The sequence below is a fragment of the Panthera pardus genome, unplaced genomic scaffold, assembly GCF_024362965.1.
Source record: "Panthera pardus isolate Hobbes unplaced genomic scaffold, ASM2436296v1 HiC_scaffold_24, whole genome shotgun sequence".
Lineage (NCBI taxonomy): Eukaryota > Metazoa > Chordata > Mammalia > Carnivora > Felidae > Panthera > Panthera pardus.
In genome coordinates this window covers 91,043,541-91,060,065 of record NW_026526810.1, presented here as the reverse complement: position 1 = coordinate 91,060,065, position 16,525 = coordinate 91,043,541, and the positions used below count along the sequence as shown (strand labels likewise).

The window sequence follows — 16,525 nt, the reverse complement described above, 5'->3', positions numbered from 1 at the left end:
AATGCCTCCTCATGTGTTAATGAAAATGCAGCTCCACCTAAGAATGTTTCACTTCCATGCCTTCCACCCACCCTTGCTGGACTCAGCATTGAGTCATTCAGCAAGCATCTGAACACTTACTGTGCACGGTGGTAGACAAAAACATTTAAAGAGGCAGCCCCTAGCCCCAAAGTATGTTCCCTACTTCTCAAAAGGTCAATCAAAATAAGAGAATGCTATTATGTATTATCCTAAAACAAATGTGACCCTATCAGGAAGCATGCAATAGGCCTTCTGGCTTACTGGAATGGAATCATCCTTTAGAGATAGATCACCTTTGAATTCAACCTCCTTTACTTATTGGCTGTATGACCTCAACGAAGTTACTTAACTTCCATGAGCCTCCAGTTTTCCAATAGGTAAAATGAGTGGGGGAAGTTTCAAGGGTTATTTGAGATAATTTTGGAACAAAAGGGGTCTGGCACATAGGAAGTGATTATTTAGTGGTAACTTTTGTCCTTATCACTATTTTGTTATTATCTAATTTCTTGTTGTCAAGTTCTATGATGGCCTTTAATATCCTACAGGTTAAAGTCAAGATATAGCACTTCCAGGCTTTTGGGAATCTGGCCTCGCCCACCTTTTTACCTACACCTTAAACCTTGAACCTTGTAGCCCAAACGATTTGTGGTTTCCGAAACCTGCTATTGTAAGTACCCCACCCTTGCATCCAGTGTTCCCTCTGTCTAGATGATCCTTCTTGACTTTTTGCCCAGTGAACTACCATTTTTACATAAATTATATGTATTTGGTTAAAAGAATCATATTTCCTTACCCCCAAGTTAAAAAGCAGAAATAGAAGGCCTCTGAGCACCCCACATTTTTTTTTAAATCAACATTTGTGACATTTGTGTTTTAAAAGCATGGAAGACAAAATCCTTATGTTTATGGACCACCCGTGCCATGAAAAAACCAAGGAACTTAAATGTGCCATAAAAGCCATAAGGGCTACTAGTCACTCTGCAGAATTGCTGTTAGCAACTAAATATTCAAATGCAATTTGACCAATGCAATATTATGGAGAAAAAAAGAATGTTTAAATATTTTAAATTTAAGCAGTTTTTTCCTACTGTGTATTGCTTCTTTTGAAAATCTACAGCATGATTCTTTTGTTTAAATTAAATATGGTATGGGGGGGTTCTTTGCTTGCTTTTTTTTTTTCTTTTGTTTTTTGTCATTTTTGGCATCTTTTATGTTTTTCTTGACTGGTCATAAAGTGCCACTAGGTGGCAGAGGATGCTTTTTTTGATTACAATAAGAAAACATTTTTTAAAAATTCAGTGGGAAGCAGGTTTTGGAAAACAAAGTATCACACTGTAGACCTAACAGGTTAACACGTTGCCCTAGTACCCCATGGCCCTGCAGTTTCGGCTTCTTGGCTATATTTTACTAATAACAACGATAATATCAAAACCACAAAGATATACTGAATGATTACCGTATACCAGGCACCAGACTAAGAGGTGTCCACACATTATGCTGTTTGATCCTCACAGAAGCTGGAGGAGGCAAACGCTGTTAAGCTGCTTTTTGCAGAAGAAGAAGCTGAGTCTTGAAGAGAGAAGAAACAATGTGCCTAGACAGTGATGGGTAGCAGAGGTCAGATTCAAACCAGGTTTGTGGGATTTCAGAGACTGGGGGATTAACAACTTCACAGATTCTCAGAACTGAGAGAATATTTGAATTTTTTTTGGAAGGATTAACTACTCTATGATATAATTAGTTTCAGACATGTGTTGACTTCAGATATTTTCTAATAGTTTTAGATGTCACGTTAATATCTGTGAGCTTAATCCTTAAAGAACTTACAAAATAACAAGTTTATTAAGGGCTTTACAAGTGGGTAGGCCCACCCCCTTATCTCTTTTTCCCATTTAGTGATCATTTGAACCCAATTCCTATTTATCATGTTTAATGTGTTCCCTCAAAACCTCCTTTCTATTATACCCGTATGACAGGAAAAGGCAATTTATGAATGAAAGCCAATTTTTTCTCTAACCAAAAAATTTTAAGGTCCCTACAATAGTGTAATTGACAAGAATAATATTATAATGGTGTCAATGACCACATGTAAAAGATAAAGTGAAATCAAATGACACAGTCATTAATAGCTTTTGCAATCCTATGTGTTCATCTTCAAAAAACTACACCATATTCTAAAGCCTCTAGCTGGCATAAGGGATCAAAGAAGCATTTTATTTCCTAAATAACACTTAATAACTGTATTAAAGATATACAGAAAAGGGAGAGACTGTAGACACAATATTGGTTAATGTTAAGCTTTGTGACAATATGTGACTGTTATATAAATCTGAAATGGGGCATTGATCATGTAGAAATTTCATAGGGCTATGGGTGGTCCTCCTTCTGATTAGTAAAGTTTTATTTAGTGTCTTTATCCTCTTGTTTCCTTTATATGTTTTCTTCTTTGGAAGAAGAAAAGATCAGGGGAGGGGAAGGAGTAAGGTGATATCCAATACCTTCACAGATCTTATTTTGAATAAAAGAAAGAGCATCCCCAAATCTTCATGTTCCTGGATGTGAAAGTAGGAGTGCAGGCCAAAAGAAAGAAGCTTAAATCTCACATGTCTTTGTTACTTGTTAAGTTTTGACATTATCCTCAAGTCATCTAGATTGAGTGATGATATTTTACACTACACTACATTCATACAATGCTTTACAGTTTAGAAGATACTTTCAAAAACATCAGTGTATCCTTTGAAATAGAGAAGGGAGAGAAGCAGACAGAATAGAATGGTAATTAGCAGTTCATTGGATATTGGTGGTTTGTTGGATGTTAAATATGATACTTATTTATATTATTATTTAAACTAGATTTTAGTGTTTTTTTTATTTTTCACTATGAAGATCTTCAAATTGTAGTAGGCAAAATGAAAATTCAAAAATAATACTCCTTTGTTGGTTTCTTTTGAAATTATTTATTTTTTTATTTATCTATCTATTTATTTATTTATTTATTTTTAAATATGAAGTTTATTGTCAAATTGGTTTCCATACAACACCCAGTGCTCATCCCAACAGGTGTCCTCCTCAATACCCATCACCTACCCTCCCCTCCCTCCCACTCCCATCAACCCTCAGTTTGTTCTCAGTTTTTAAGAGTCTCTTATGTTTTGGCTCTCTCCCTCTCTAACCTTTTCTTTTTCCTTCCCCTCCCCATGGTCTTCTGTTAAGTTTCTCAGGATCCACATAAGAGTTAAAACATATGGTACCTGTCTTTCTCTGTATGACTTATTTCACTTAGCATAACACTCTCCAGTTCCATCCACGTTGCTACAAAAGGCCATATTTCATTCTTTCTCATTGCCCCATAATATTCCATTGTGTATATAACACAATTTCTTTATCCAGTCATCAGTTGATGGAAATTTAGGCTCTTTCCATAATTTGGCTATTGTTGAAAGTGCTGCCATAAACATTGGGGTGCAAGTGCCCCTATGCATCAGCACTCCTGTATCCTAGGAACCTCCACACTGTTTTCCAGAGCGGCTGCCCCAGTTTGCATTCCCATTAACAGTGCAAGAGGGTTCCCATTTCTCCACATCATCTCCAGCATCTATAGTCTCCTGATTTGTTCATTTTAGCCACTCTGACTGGCGTGAGGTGATATCTGAGTATGGTTTTGATTTGTATTTCCCTGATGAGGAGTGACGTTGAGCATCTTTTCATGTGCCTGTTGGCCATCTGGATGTCTTCTTTAGAGAAGTGTCTAGAGAAATGTCTATTCATGTTTTCTGCCCATTTCTTCACTGGATTATTTGTTTTGCAGGTGTGGAGTTTGGTGAGCTCTTTATAGATTTTGGATACTAGCCCTTTGTCCGATATGTCATTTGCAAATATCTTTTCCCATTCTGTCGGTTGCCTTTTAGTTTTGTTGATTGTTTCCTTTGGTGTGCAGAAGCTTTTTATCTTGATGAGGTCCCAATAGTTCATTTTTGCTTTTAATTCCCTGGCCTTTGGGGATGTGTCAAGTAAGAAATTGCTGCAGCTGAGGTCAGAGAGGTTTTTTCCTGCTTTCTCCTCTAGGGTTTTGATGGTTTCCTGTCTCACATTCAGGTCCTTTATCCATTTTGAGTTTATTTTTGTGAATGGTGTAAGAGAGTGGTCTAGTTTCATTCTTCTGCATGTTGCTGTCCAGTTCTCCCAGCACCATTTGTTAAAGAGACTGTCTTTTTTCCATTGGATATTCTTTCCTGCTTTGTCAAAGATTAGTTGGCCATACTTTTGTGGGTCTAATTCTGGGGTTTCTATTCTATTCCATTGGTCTGTGTGTCTGTTTTTGTGCCATGGTTTCTTTTGAAATATTCAGGATTTATGTTGGTCACACTTCAGTGTCTACTATGACTGTACATTTTAAATGTGCCAATAAGTTGTGAATATATATAATGAAGAGCTTTTCTAAAAAACAAAACAAAAGAGATAAATAAAATTTTAAGAATCCAGTATCTTAGGAATGGGGGAGGAAAAGTTGCTATCACACTGATTATAAATTTTATTGACAACTTTTTAATATTATTATTTCCTTAAGCTAAAGAAATAAACAGAAGTATGTTAGGGATTACTGTTGCTTAATTGATTTTTCATCAGCAATTTACCCGCTCCTTTTTTCCTTTTCTTTTTTTTTTTTAAAGAGGCCATATTTACCTACAGCTCGTTTACCTACAGCAATTAAAAGAGATTTCTCTTCTAATTTTACAATTTAAAATACCATGCATTTAGAATGTCATTACCCTGTGTAATATTATTTTAGCCTAGTTCTTTTCTCTAGCTGTTAGGTAGTATTCTACTCTATCCATTAATTGTCTAGGAAGACATTACTGCCTGCATTTTTAAGTTTTGCATGATTTGCGTATGTATGGTTTTGCAATAAATCAGTAAAAGTCAGATGTTTTATATATTCATAACTTTCTCCCTTTCTCCGGACCTCTTTGATGCCTTTTGTTTTCCTACTAAACATACCTATGTTTTTAGTTACCCAATAAGCTTCAGGAGCCATCTCTCCACTGAAAATAGTAGTGTAGTTTTAACAGATAGGGGGCAGCCATGGTATAAGCATCAAGGATAAAAAGTTTCATATTGTGGAAGACTGCTTCCCCTTACCCAATATACTAGAGTAAGGAAAGCTGGCTGCTCTGACAATCAAATCTCAAAATGTCAGTGGCTTACCACAATTGAAGTTTATTTTTTGCTCTCATGTAAAATCTAATGAGGATGTTCTGGGTTGAAGGACAACCTTCAGTGTAGCCACTCAGAGACACTGTCTCTTTCCCATGTATGGCCCCAGCACCTGCTGGGATCGCAGACTTCTCTGCCTAGATGTCTGCATCCAGCTGGCAAATAGGTACTAAGAAGTTGTGGAGAATGACACAGAAGGTTGTATGACAGGTCTGGAAATGGTCGACATGGTTTTGCCCTTGTTCCATTGGCCATAAATCAGTCATGGGCAGGGCAGGCTGTGAGATGCTGTTTAGCCATGTGTCAGGGGAAAGGAAAAGGTTTTGTTGAACACATGGCCGTCCTTGCCTAGTCCTTGGTAGGAGTCCTATGAAAGAAGTTGCTTTCAGCAACTCTCATGTGTACCTTATACAGAAGCAATTGGAGCTTGGGACTGCAGGATCTTCAAGCCACATCCCTGCCCTGCTACTATGCCTAATCTTTGAACCTTTAGAGTAAACTACTATGTAGTGAAATCTGTCGTTGAGAGGCCTCAATGTTGTATGGCTCTAGAAGGCTTTAGAGCAGATAGCAGTTGGGTACAGGCATGAAAGAGGGAAAATAGACACTCAGGAGCTGAACAGGGGCTCACATTTCCCTGCCTCTGCTAAGAGCAGTGCCCAATGCCATGATGAAAGCTCTATTGCCATTTTTCCAGCCCTCCTCGAATCCATTTTCCAGTGCCTCTAGTGTGACCTGGCCTCCACCTCTGACTGCCAGAGAACTGATGATCAAAGTGGCCAGTATTCACTGGTGGAATGAAACCTGGAACACTGGACAAGAAAATTAGCACGGCTATAGGTTCATTAAGCAAATGTATTAATGCATAGTTTAGTGATATTAGCGATAGGTTCAAATGTTGTGTTTAGCTTTATGCTGTGAAGGACACTTGTGCCTAAGCACTGAATTTGGTAATTGAGTTGTTGGTTATTGAAACTTATATCCAAGTGTACTGATCACCTTTTTAATCTTTGAAGCTGACTGAATATAAATTTGATTTGATGGCTTACATTTGCATATGTCATAAAAGGACCTTAACCTCTTTTATGGGGATTAAGGAGAAACCTCTTCTGTTAACTTGTTTTATTGTTGTTGCCATGGAGACCACAGGAGGTACATAAATGTATAAATTCATAACCCAGATGAATTAGCCTCCAAGCAATGGATGCTTTTGTACTTTATTCGCTTCAAATAACTTTTGAAATGATTTACATTTTTGTCAAAAATGAATATGGATTTTTTATTTTTACTTGCCTGAGTTTCATAAATATGCAGCCCAGGATCATAGGTTATAAATACAAAATTAATTCACTGAATATTCATTTTATGAGCCTAAAGTTATGAATTAGTTCATCACAACATGTCATAACAAAAAAAGCAATTTAATGGTATCAATGCTTTTATCAGTTGCAGATCATTAAAATGTGCAATTATAATGAAAAATCTTACACATAACATCAAGATTGATGTTAATATTCGGTTCTAAATTACCTAATATTCTATAGGACATATACTATTCTGTTATAAATCTCAGAATAATAATTATTATCCTTTCAAAACATATACATAAAATGAGAACCACGAAAAGACATGCCAGAAAGTAATTGTCTGTTGTCAGTGTGGTGTTAGTAATGGTTATGACCTGCAATATTTAATTCTAGTAACAAACTCTTTGCTTAAATGGTAACAGTTTCTTCCCCTAAATATTATGTCTCTCATTTAGAATTATGACCCACTCACACATCTCTATAAGGATTCTGGAGAAAAAAACAGATTTAGCCTAAATGACTGTTAGGATTCTATAAATTCATTCATCTTAACCAGAAATGACTTGTATAAATTTAAGAAGAAAAGTAGCTTCACGTTGCTATTCTTCCCAAAGAATATTCCACAAGATTCTGCATATTGGCTTGAGTTCAGATGCAGCCCCCTGCTGGGATGCAGAGGAAGTCTTTTTTAGCTTCTTGGAGTATCTTTCTAACCAGTTTTCTACCCATCTAGGCTGGAGAATCATCCACTCATCCACTCCTCCCTAAAATTATCCTCCCCACTAAAGAGCTACAAAATAGTTTTTGTCACAACTAGTAATTAGAATGGAAATAGAAGTGAATTTGGAGTCCCTGGGAACTGTTGTAAGTCTATACTTCCCCACCAGAGAAGTAGAAAAACTTTGGAGCCTGAATTTGCTATCCCAGCTCAGCCATTCACCAATCATGGAACCATAGGCAAATCACTAAACTTTACTGAACTTCTCTCTTCCTCACTTTCCTCTTAATGTAAAATGGGGATAATAATAGTACCTACTTCATAAGCAGTGGTGTGAGGGCCTATGTGTGTTTACAAAAGCCAGTTGTTAAATTTTTGGGAATTTTGCATGTCACTGTTAAACATAGTCCCTGTTAAAAGTTAAATTATACAATTTAATAAGCGAGTCATATTAAATCAAAGGCAATACTCAAAGTCATCACTTCCTAATTATTTTACTATATTTTACCATTATCTATGTTTTCCAAGTTACTTATATCTATTGTATCTGTATGGTCCAAAAGCATATAATGGTGGCTGCTGCGAATTTCTACCCAGCTCCCATGTTCAGTGACATCAGATTTGTACCTTGACATTGGCATTGGTGGGGAATATTTATACATGGAGATTGGCAAGTGCTACAAATCAGGCTTTTTAAAGAGTGCTGGTGGTTAAACATTTATCAGTACACCAGGACATCCTTCTTCGTGGTGGTTTTAGGATTTGGTACCATAAAATTCAAATGTTAAACATATTATTAAATATGTAATATATAGTAAAATGTAAATATATTAGATGCATGTGTGTATGTATAAAAACAAAATAGCATGGTGGTCCCTGTACGTTTTCAAAACGTTTTAGCCATCATTACTTCTGAGTTGTGTTTATTTTTTGTCTCTGTATTCTTTCCTCCCTTCTTCCTTCAGTTCTACTTCTTTTCTCCTTCCCCCTTTCCCTTCCCTCACCCCCAAACCTGAAGCACAGGGTATGGGGGGATAGAACAATGACTGGCAGCCATTCCGATTCTGTCTCCTTACTCCTAATCTCTGCTGATTTGACTTTAACCCCAACCGCACCAGATCAGGGACCACATCTATCTGATTTAGCACTGGATCCTCAGCAGCAAGCAATGAGCCCGCCAACAGCAGCCCTCAGATAATCCCAGCTCTGCAGATCCACCTGGGGGCTGGCCGGGAGAGTGTTGCAGAAAAGCCCTGCAGGACGTATACTTGCAGCGACCCTTCTGTTCACTGGCTCTCTTCCATCCCATAGTTCTAGAAAGTCAAAGCTGTGGTTAGAACTGCTACATTTCAACACTGCTGCCCTCCCTAGACTCCTCCCAAGACTCACTAGAAAGATTTTAGAAAGTGTCCTAGAGAGTAGGATTGTTTAAATGACCTCAAGCAGCTGTAAACAGCAGTGGACTGTTCTGGGAAGGAGAACGCAAACAAATATAATGACTTACTAAGGTTTTCATTTGTCCCTAATTCTGGAAGCCCTTTATCCTCTATTGTATAGGCCTAGTCAAGAGCTTTTTGATGGAGTGATTGTTGTCAAGCTGGCTCTGGTTTTGAGAATCAGATAATTCATCCTGTTTGTCCATCTAATGACCTTCTTTGGCTCGTTTTACAGTTAGAATTCCCTCTGCCCCATGGCCTAATTCAGTTTTCATTAATTTGCCTTTTAATGAAGAACTTTGAGATTTAGCTTTTACCATGTCTTGGCTGCGTTCTACTTTAAATTATAGGTTACCGTTTTGTCCTAATTCAAACTAATAGTAAAATCTAAATTTTGAATTGCAGTTGAGCATATAAAAATACTGATTTCCCACGGTGTATCTACCTGTAATTATACTCTTAGTAAACAGAGTCACTTCTAGATTCTAAAACTTAGAACATCCAAGGGATTTTTATGCATGACTTTTGCCACAATCCCCAACGTTTTTTATGATCAAAATAGTTCAGGAATCTGTAACCGGCTCTTTTATTTATGCCACTGGGGCTAGTTTATCTAAATATGTAAGCCTGTATCTTCAAGTAATTGTAGATTAAAAAAATGAAATTCTAAGATAAGAACTTTTTTTTAAATGACCAATCCCTTAAAAGTCTTTTTTTTTTTTTATCAAATACTTCTTTCTCAATTTTGCTGCTCAAATCATCTTTAATAAGAATATGGATTAGCATTAACCCACCATCTGGGGCTATTTGGTTGCTTTTTAGGTTAAAGGTGACCCTCTGCAGGGGTAAGTTAATTGTCTAACACAGACCCTGTTATTGTCCCAGCTGTAAAGCAGATGGTGCAGTGAGCAGAGGGCAGCTGCAGGGAGCCTGCCTTCAATTTCATCTGCTTACAAGCCACAGCACACACTTTCTCATTCTACTGGGGGCTCAGAAACATTCCCTTCCCATCAGTATCTCCCCAGCTCCCGAAAGATACATGAAATATTAATTTGTGTATATGTGTAATAAAAGTTATTAGAATGACTTCCAGACAATTTTCAAAAAAAAAAATTCTCTGAGTTTACGGAGAAGGCCTGGGTTAGAGGTCCCCTAAGGAACAGGTGTTACAACGCGTTTCAATGGTGGACCATCTGCTAGGCTATGGGAACCTGCTGGGTACAGCTGACTGCCCGACACATCAGAATGTCACTAATTAATACATCACATGAAATATGTTACACCATAGTTGTAGGAAATGGTGCCAATGTGGTATGAAGCAGAAATTAAAGACAGATCTGTAACTTGTTTGCTCTGTTTGGTGTGGCCTAATAGGAGATATAGTGTGTCATATTTGAGAGTCTAAGTAATACCCTTTCCATTCACTTATTACTGACTAAAGCTATAAAACCTGTTACTTTTTCTTGAATATCATGAAGATCCAATGACATTAGTCTTTTAAAATGTAAAATACTTTCCTCCTTTAAAATATAATGCAATCAAACAATATTCCACCTGAAAGCACGTCTCCCAGAGATCAGATTATCTCTTCAGTAAAAGATTCTTCCATCTTAACCCAGATTTTGTTTATAGTAGCACCAGAATTCAAGCTTTTATTTCATGAATGTAGTATATACCCAAAATGCATTACTTTGTGTTGGCTTCCTTTGAATGACATTTCTGTCTCATAGAAGGTATTCATATTTTTGAGGAAAGTAGATGTGGAATCATTTGCAGCCATTATATAGCTTTTTGAAATTCTTTGTGTTATCTGAGTGATCTGTCTACTGCTCTTATATCTTTCAGACAGGCTGGCAAAATACTGGTAGTGCTCTCCATCTTGAAATATGGTTGACAGAAACAAGGAAACACATTACAACTACTGGGGAAAAGGTTATAATTGGAGTGTAATCTCCCTTCCTGAATGGAAAATACTATTTAGACATAGGAAATAGGCCAGGAGACATAAACTGAGCTCAGGAGCAATGGGATCTGTAATACACTGATAGCTCTTGGTAACCTTCAGTGAAATTAGAAAAGCTCTTCTCCACGAAGGAAGTCCTATAAAAACAGAGCCGTGCTTTCTGTGTTTTCCTTTGTTGGATCTCTCCGGCTCTCACAGAAATTATACAAGTGAATTGTAATAATGTGCTAATAGTCCTAGAAGCTAGAAGCATCATCAGTAGTATTTGTTGGTTTATGCACATTTATTGCAAGTTCCATCTCAAAACTCAAGTCATCATCTGGGGCTTTGCTTCTCCTTCTTGCAAAGAACATGGGAGCTGGGATCAGACCCCTGGGGCTCTGGCCAATTGAAGGGTGTTTTGCCCATCTATTTGAATGCTTTGTGGGCTCCTGTCTCATCATTCCAAGCCTCAAGACACAGTTGGTCTGGGCCTTCAGGGAGCAGCAGTTGGGATGGAGAGAGAGCAGGGTAGAAGAGTAGGAGACAGGCAGCATGGGCCCACCAGCCACAGTCCATGGGAAGAGGCCATCCTGATCCTGGCCTGGGAAGAAGGAGAATTCTTGCAGTCAGACCAGAGAGGAGGCCCTATTTATATTTACACAAAGAATGCAGAATAGATATTGGCACATTAGCACCTCCCTGCCTAAATTAAAATTCAAACTCCCAAACTAAAGACCTCCTCCTATTCTGAAAGTGCTACAATTTGCCAGCGAACCAGTGGGCTTCCCCTAGCAGCATCAGCCTGTGATGACAATGAGCGGTCAAAATAATTGTCATTCATAAGCAGTAAAAGAACATTTTAAGGATTTGTTAAATGCTTCTTTGTGAGATGATGTGGTTCTACAGAAATTCTGGTTCATCCTGATGAAATGCAAGGATTATTAAAATTAGATAAACTAAAAATAGTTCTAAACACAAAAACATAAGTTTAAGATGTTGCATGCATCCTCCTAAGAACAGAAATCTGAGCTGTGTTCATAGCAGGTATTTTTTACAAAAGCAAGGAGCGATATAAAAATAGAAACTTGAGCAGTGGCTCACAGCCAACTTCTATATCATTTGGATTGAGAACAAATTGTGCCACATCTATGGTTAGAAAAGAACGTATCCTGCCCCAATGGGAGAATGGGTAAGAGTGATTGATGAGGTACTCATGAAGGAAACACACGTTCTGGAAAACAAATGAGAGACAATCAATGAAACAGCTGTAAAGGGTGACTATTAGAATTCAGGATTGGACCCTGTAAACTGAAACATGAGCATAAGATGAATAGGTGAGATAGATACTCATCTCCGACTCTTTGTAGTCAAATAGCCATAAGTAAGTAAGTCTCTGCTCTTTCATTTTCCCCAACGTATGTAAATTGTAGCTGCCAGTGACCTAAACTTGAAGTTATTTCATCTTGGTATGTGTTCAAAAAAAAATAAAAATCTCAAAGAAAAATCACCCACCTAAAAGGAGGTCTCTTAGCCACCTAGAATCTTCAAGTTTAGAAACATTGAGTCATCTGAGTTGATGTTTAAGGAGATGGTAATTTTTATTAATCTGGAACCTAGTGCCATCTACTAGCACTAACTTCTGGGATAACACAAAAGGTGTGTCTGATATCACATTAGGTATTTAGTATAGGAAGTACAGAGTACATCTCCATTTTTTGAACTGGGCCGCAGAGACACATGCCCTAGGCAAAGTAGATGTGATTTCTTCATCACATCTCTCATCTTCTCATGTCACAGCCTTCTCCTCTGCCTTTACCAGCCCATGTGGCCACTGGTCCAGCCTATGTTAATATGACATTAAAAGCAGCAAAGAGTGAGAAGGAGCTAGCTCCATCAGGGAACAGAGACCAGGCTGCTCTTTGGCATGGCTCCTCCTGGAGGAGACCGGCTGGAACAGAGGAGCAGGTGGGTCTGGGCTTCCCAGCCCTCTGCCACATTATGTGCTGGATGCTGGGAGGCAATCATTCCGTGCAGAGTTACACATTGTTCCACTATGGCTTTAAGACATCTCTGCTCTCCCCCACTTCTATAGAGAGGAGACAGCTGTGCTCAAATCCTGCTGAGACCAGAGAACACACACAGCTAGCTATCAGCTTGATGAGGGAGCATGAGGCAAGCTGCCGCCCCACAAACACTCCCCCACCCAGGTGGGATATGTGTGGCATTCCTCCTCAGGCACTTCTGGATGTCCAAGAACAAAGGAAAGGGGAAAACAAATGGCTAAGTGATGGAGATCACAGTCATACAGGACATGAGTTTCCATCTAAGTCTTGGTAAATCACAAGAGAAAGGAAATCTTATCAACAGCCTAATCTCGAGAAACCTGTAGACTCTGTTTCCTAGAGCCCCAAACATCACCCTCCCTCCATAAGGCTGTGGGGAACACAGGCAAGACAGAAATGGTAGATAAAGTTAAATTTATTTATAACCTGCAGCCCAGTAACAAATACTTGGGACAAATACAAAGTATAACTTTTCTCCAGGAACCCCTTCTGTCTTAATGTTAATGCCTTCCTAGAGGGCAAACAACCTTAGCTTGGCAATAGCAAGGCCTCCAGTATCTCCAGAGTCCTCTTTAGCATATGAAAGTCCTTTTGGAGTCCTCCCTTCTGCCTTTACCTCCCCCAACTCCAAAGTGTATAACCAGTCACTCTTCACAACCCCAGTGCAGCTCTTTCTGCCCAGGGTCCTGTCCCAGTGCTTTAATAAAATCACCAGAGACATCTTCAAGAATTCTTTCTTGGCCATCAGCTCTGGACCCCCTCCATTCTAAAACCCCATCAAACTGACCACCAATATGCTTGCCATGCCTGAGAGCCATGCATTTCTGTTTTAATAATAATTTTAAAGAAGAATGCTCTATGCAAACTTGTTGCCAAGAAAAATGAGCATTTCTTTCTCATTATGGAGAAGAATGCTAGACTCTGAATGTGATAAATGCATGAACTGGCCCTATCATTAATTTTTCTTAACTGACAAAGGAAATTTACACAGATTAAATTTAGTTTTCATTGACACTTTGTCCTGGCTCAGTCAGTTAAGCATCTGACTTCGGCTCAGGTCATTATCTCATGGTTTGTGAGTTCAAGCCCTGCATCGGCCTCTACTATCAGCGTGGAGCCCACTTTGATCCTCTGTCTCCCTCTCTCTCTGCCCCTCTGCTGCTCTCTCTCTTTCTCAAAAATAAAATAAGCATTAAAAAAAACTTAAAAAAAAAACTATTCTCCTGTAAACGTTAATTAAAAAAACATTTTATGAAAGTTTATAAAAGTTTCTAATACAAATAGTACTGTATTCTATAAATACAATAAATGTAATAAAAATAATATGCAGCCATTTATACTTAGTTAATACAAAATAACAGTGAAAGCAATTAAATTAAAAGAAATATTAAGTATGGTAATCATCCTTCAATGAAATACTATAAAAGATATTTGCATGTTTCATTTAATCCAGGTATGAGGAGAGAAATCTGGTCTCACTTAAAGGTTTAATTTTCAAAAACACAAAAAAAGCAAACAAAAAAAGAATAAAAATAGAAATTAACTGTCTAGCAGATTAAGCTTCATACTTTAGAAAAAGGTTTCTTAAATTCCATAAGTAATGATAAATGAAAATATTATACTGCATTTGTATTGACAGTTTGTGGAGATCCATCAGACATTTGAAATTTAGTTTTGAAAAGCTTTATTCAGCTCACCCACACTTCACCTCACCAGGGATAATTAACATGTGAGCTGGTAAGTTCTCCGTTCACCCACTTGCCATTTTTACCAGGTCTTTCTTTTGATATCGCGTGGTGTTTATTGTTAAGAGCAATGTTCCCTCTGGAAATAATACATGAGAAACAATCAGAAATTATTAGCTACAGGGGTGTATTGAATTACAGCTAGGAAATCTTGGAGACTTAAACTCCAGTGGGGACTAAACTCTCAGGAGACACAGTCACCTCCACCATCTTTACTTCCTTCTGTCTCTTCCCACAAGTTCCGCTTTGCTTCTTGTATCAGAGGATTCCAGCTTTACCTCCTGTGGTATATAGATGGGTAAGAAAAGTCGAGCAAGTTTCAAGTTCAGTCAGAAAACTATCAAATAAATCGTGAATGTGGGTCCCATGCATTGTCCTACCATCACATGTTACCAAAGTCGTTCTTGAAAGAAGCTACAGAAAGGGATTCGGTGATTACTGGAAAACTTCAGGCTAGACATACAAGGAATTTCATGGAGGCAAGACTGATTATGCACTGAAACTGGCTGTTGAACAAGGTCATGAGATAGCTATCTGATAGAAGAGTCATTTTTTAATATAACTTTTATTAAAATATGACAATGTTTTATGACACAGTAGCAACTTGACTACAGGCAGAACACTGGATAATGGGTTATCAGATGAAAAGTGGTTTTGTGCAGTGCCTATGATTATGTAAAACATATCTCTGATCTTTTTCAAAAAGCCAGTAAAACCCTGCCTGTGTTCATGAAAGACATTCTAATCATAAAGCATCTGGACCCTGATGTATCTCCATTTTTTTTAGCCTAGTTGACTGCTGGAATGATTGAAACAATGGATTTCTCAGACTGTATTCCAAACATAATAGATTCAAAAAGGAAAAAAAAATCTCATTTTTCCCATAGGCAAGAATATCTAGCATTCCTCAGACTTAAACTTATTCCAATCTGTTTTTTATTCATCTAGTCAATTTGTTTGCCAAAGGATTATTTCCTCATGCACCGTAAGCTATGAAATGAATGGATGAATAACGAAGTGAAGATAACTAAAAATTATACCCCATAATATCTATTGCAGAAATTATAAAAGTCACAAATTTAAAATCCACTGTGAGATAAGCATCCCTTCCTTCTCCTCTGTGTTCTACCACAGAGGAAATTAACATTATGGAGCTATGTTGCTGCTTAAATCATGACTGGTGGCATTTTTTTTTAAAAGGAAATGCCAAACTGTTTTAAGAAGATTTCAGACAACAAGAACCAAGGGAGAATTGGGACTGAAACTGGGGTAGAAAGAAATCCCTGTCACTAAGAGATTGACACTTTCATTCATCTAATTATTTCAGTCAGACATGTCTTCTATTATACCCTGCTGCTCTGGAATTAACAATCCCTCCTACTCTTTTCTACACATTGTCATCCATATATTACTAATTGTATTCTTGGCATCCTCCCAATTACCATATTCTGCCCTATGAAAGACAAGATGAGCACTGTTCCCAAGGAATTATCTGGTTCCAATCTATTGCCTTCAGGTAAATAAATAATGAACCAGCTATCCAAACATTCACATCTTGTTCTTCTTCATACTAATAAGCTTTACACTGGGAGAACCATATTAAGTTTGTTCCAGGATAGAATCTGATATTTAAAATTGTGCTAACAGAACATGCTATGTTCTGATATAATCAGCTTTGTGACTTCTAGACCATTCTTTTCTCAAGCTCAGGCATGTTTTTAGATTCACAGATTTATTCACTATCTTGTTTAATCAAGATACTTTCATGTGTATCTTATAATTCAACAGGAGGCATAAACTAATTTTCTCAAAGTGTCTGAGGTAAAGAATCGTTTTTAAAATTTCTCTCATTGTTACAGACCAGTAGTTTTGTAAAATACAAAGAAAATTAGTTACTAGAAAATAATACTGGATAACAGCAAAATCACATTGCTATAAGAAACATCTAAAATCTTATTCTCAACTTCTCCTACAGAAATTGAGAATCCAGCATCATAGCATCGGCCGTGTCTTATGTAGCACTATTCTCAAACATTCTTGTTCCTTTCTCAGAGTCTTTTGTCATGTGTGTGCATC

General features: G+C 37.6%; 1 long non-coding RNA gene across 1 annotated transcript in view; it reads left to right on the top strand.

The window, feature by feature from the left end:
• Nucleotides 1–561: 561 nt before the first annotated feature.
• LOC128773012 (uncharacterized) overlaps nt 562–16,525 on the top strand; it is a 72,033-nt gene continuing 56,069 nt past the window's right edge. The window contains exon 1 of the long non-coding RNA XR_008417191.1: nt 562–688. This is a non-coding gene — a long non-coding RNA (uncharacterized LOC128773012). The remainder of the gene's footprint in view (nt 689–16,525) is intronic.